At 46.0% G+C, this 4,017-nt stretch overlaps 1 non-coding gene across 1 annotated transcript; it reads left to right on the top strand.

Moving 5' to 3' along the window:
• Positions 1–2,303: 2,303 nt before the first annotated feature.
• LOC111721771 lies at positions 2,304–2,407 on the top strand. The gene has a single exon (XR_002770789.1). It is a non-coding gene; the product is annotated as a U6 spliceosomal RNA (small nuclear RNA).
• The last annotated feature ends 1,610 nt before the right edge of the window (positions 2,408–4,017 follow it).

A 4,017-nucleotide genomic window follows, 5' to 3' on the forward strand; every position in this document is an offset into this window, starting at 1 on the left:
GCTTGACCCTTGGGCTTTGAGGTTGCTTGTGAGGTAGGCGAGCCACAGGAGCTGCACTTTTTTCTTTTTTGGGCCTTACCTCCCTTTCACGCAAAAGCTCAGGAGACAGAGCCTGACTGGTCCAGCTGCAATTTGTGCGCATCCATTGGTGGAGACCTCTTGATTCACAGCCCCATCCATTTCTGAGGGCCTCAGCAACTCACCCATACTCCGCAGAGAGAAAGAGACAAGATCGCTCAGACCAAGGCCGAGGGTACTCGCTAGTCTGCTAGTGCGTACTTGGTTACAACTTTAAAGGCAATTTTAAAGCCACTCACAGCCGAAGCCACTGCAGAGTTGGCTAGGCGGAAGAGTTGTTTCTTTGTGATGGGGGCAGGATGTGCACCTCTCATCTTTCAATTTGAGGTCAAAAAGGAGAAAAGCAAGTAACTCACCGCCATCAAATGTGGCATTGATTCCCCAGTAATTACCAGGTGGATGGTACCTGTTTCACAGAGCCAGAAACAGGAAGGTACTAAAGAAAATAAAAACTTAAATGAATTATTGGCAGTAAGCATTTTTCTGTCCTTCAGTTAAGAGGTTATTCGATACTACGATAGTTGATACTGGGTGTTGCACTTGTTTAAAAAGAAAAAATAAAAATACACTAGGTGTTATTTTGGGGGGGACCCCCTTATCAACAACATCAAAATAATTCTAATAAATATCACTATCCAGAATTACTTCAGAGATAAATAAATCTAAGACTTCAATGATCAGCACCTAAATTACAAGGGGGAATTAAAATATTCATAAACGCAGATTAAGGTAAAAGCTTTAAAGTTTCTTCCACAAAAGGTTATTAATGCTTTTACCTGTCCCCAAAAGTCACATTTAAAACACATGCAATTTCTGTCCTCCCAAATCTACCCGTAGAAGTAGGGAAAAGCCCAGGAGTGGTTTGGATAATTAAGACAAATGAATGACTAATTTGTTCCCCAAGTGCAACCTTTCTTTTTTTTTTTATGAGATAGAGGCTCATGCTGTTACCCAGGCTGGAGTATGGTGGTGTTGTAGCTCACAGCAACTTCAAACTGCTGGGTTCAATGACTCCTCCTACCTCAGCCTCCTGAGTAGCTGGAACTAGAGGCACCTGCCTCAATGTCCAGCTAATTTTTCTATTTTCTAGAGATGGGGTCTCACTCTTGCTCAGGCTAGTCTTGAATTTTTTTTTCTTTGAGACAGAGTCTCATTTCATCACCCTGGGTAGAGTGCCATGGCATCACAGCTCACAGCAACCTCCAATTCTTGGGGTTAGGTGATCTCTTGCCTCAGCCTCCCAAGTAGCTGGGACCACAAACACCCAGCTATTTCCTTTGTTGCAGTTTGGCCAGGGCTGGGTTCGAACTTGCCACCCTCAGTATATGGGGCCAGCACCCTACCCACTGAGCCACGGGCGCCTGCCCCAGATGCAACTTTTTGAGCCTAGACAACTCAGTTCCTTTCTGGGAGAAACCTTAACATCAAAGCTTACTTGGCCCAGAGGTGGGTTTTCCCTGACTCAAGGAGGAAGGTAGCCACTCAGGCATACAAAGATACTTAGAAGCCCACAGCCTCTAGTTTGGGTAAATCCATGCTAAAGAACTAGAGCAATGTTGAACTGAATGGCTCTTTAGTTACTTTAGGGTGGAAGGCTCAACAGGTGCTTGAACAACAAGAAAAGATTAGGAAATAAAAGTACAAAGTTTGAGGCCAGGCACAGTGGCCAAAGTTTGAGGCCAGCCACATTGCATGTGGCTCACACATGTAATTTTAGCACTCCGGGAGGCAGGTGGATTACTTGAGCTCAGGCATTCCAGACCAGCCTAAGCAAGAGAACCCATCTCGACTAAAATTAGAAAATCGAGCAAGGTGTTGTGGCTGGTGCCCATAGTCCCAGCTACTAGAGAGACTAAGGCAGGAGGATCACTTGAGCTCAAGAGTTTGAGGTTGCTATGAGCTATGATGCCACAGCCAGCAATCTACTGAAAGTAACAAAGTGAAACTCTGTCTCAAAAAAAAAAAAAAAGTATAAAGTTTACCTTACCTTCTTAGAAGGAGAGAGGTCATAAGAGAGTGCAAGAGAGTAGGGAAAGAGTGGGAGAGAAGAGAGCAAGAAGACAGCATGCCATTCCAAAAAAGGAAGGAAGAAGGGCCACAGTTAGGCCAAGAGACCCACAGTTAATAGGGTGTTGTCAGTTGGCAGGGTACACATGGGAAAGTGCTGGGTCTACTCTTTTCTTTCTTCTTAGCAGCAGGTAGATAAGAAAAAGCGGTCAGCATGCTTGCTTCCAGAGCACATATACTAAAATTGGAACGACATAGAGAAGATTTAGCATGGCCCCTGCTCAAGGATGACAGGCAAATTCGTGAAGCGTTCCATAAAAAAAAAAAAAGAAGAAGAAGAAGAAAGAAAGAAAAGAAAAGGGAAAGAAAAAGCAGTTAGGGCAGCGCCTGTGGCTCAGTGAGTAGGGAGAGAGCGCCAGCCCCATATAAGAAGGGTGGTGGGTTCAAACCCGGCCTGCCCAAATTGCAACAAAAAATAACCCGGAATTGTGGCGGGTGCTTGTAGTCCCAGCTACTCCAGAGGCTGAGGCAAGAGAATCACCTAAGCCCAGGAGTTGGAGGTTGCTGTGAGCTGTGATGCCACAGCACTCTACCGAGGGTGACATAATAAGACTTTGTCTCTTAAAAAAAAAAATCTCTGTTTTAGCCTCGGAGCCTTTTGCTCAGTGGTTAGGGCGCCAGCCACATACACTGAGGCAGGCAGGTTTGAACCCAGACCGTGCCTGTAGTCCCAACTCCTTGGGAGGCTGAGGCAAGAGAATCACGTGAGCTCAAGAGTTTGAGGTTGCTGTGAGCTGTGATGCCACTGCACTCTACTGAGGGCAACATAGTAAGACTCTGTCTCAAAAAAAAGAAAGATCTCTGTTTCAACATTAATGCTGATCAACTGTGTCTGAACTCCAAAAGAGAGAGGATATAATGAGGTGTGTTTGATCTCTCTTTGCTTCATGGCTGAGAACTCAGTTTTAAGGGGTATGTGTGTTTTTGTAGAGACAGAGTCTCACTTTATTGCCCTTGGTAGAGTGCGGTGGTGTCACAGCTCACAGCAACCTCCAACTTCTGGGCTTAGGCAATTCTCTTGCCTCAGCCTCCTGAATAGCTGGGACTACAGGCGCCCGCTACAATGCTCAGCTATTTTTTTATTGCAGTTTGCCTGGGGCTGGGTTTGAACCCGCCACCTTCAGTGTATGGGGGCTGGTGCCCTACTCACTGAGCCACAAATGCTGCCCTTGTTTTTTTTTTTTTAGACAGAGTCTCACTAAGTTGCCCTCAGTAGGGTGCCAGGGCGTCACAGGTCACAGCAACCATAAACTCTTGGGCTTAAGTGATTCTCTTGTCTCAGCCTACCAAGTAGCTAGGAGTACAGGCGCCCGCCATGTTGCAGTTGTCATTGTTGTTTAGCTGGCCCGAGCTGGGTTCAAACTTGCCAGCCTCGGTGTATGTGGCTGGTACCGTAACCACTGTGTAATGTGCACCGAGCCAGTTTTAAGGTTTTTCAGTGGCCCTCTTAGTCAAGAGGGCATTTGTTCAGTCAGCAGGGTGGCTCAGTGTTTTATTTGTAGTTTACATGCCCAGCAAATGTCACTGTGTTGTGCATGACTGTATTGTGAATATTTTGTCTGCTTTATCATTATTACTATTTTTTGATAGTATAGTGCTGTGGCACCATAGCTCACAGAAACCTCAAACTCATGGGATCAAGCGATCCTCTTGCCTCAGTCTCCTGAGTAGCTGGGACTGTAGGCACGGCTATTTTTAGAGACAGGATCTCACACTAGCTCAGGCTGGTCTGGAACCTGTGAGCTCAGGCGATCCACCACCACCTCTCCACCTCCCAGAATGCTGGGATTACAGGCGTGAGCTATGGCCCATGGCCTTATTTTCTCTGCTTTATTGCTTGTCTTTGCACTCTTTAAACAGTGCCTTTTAATG

The sequence above is a fragment of the Otolemur garnettii genome, unplaced genomic scaffold (genome assembly GCF_000181295.1).
Source record: "Otolemur garnettii isolate 467f Iridium unplaced genomic scaffold, OtoGar3 scaffold00182, whole genome shotgun sequence".
NCBI lineage: Eukaryota > Metazoa > Chordata > Mammalia > Primates > Galagidae > Otolemur > Otolemur garnettii.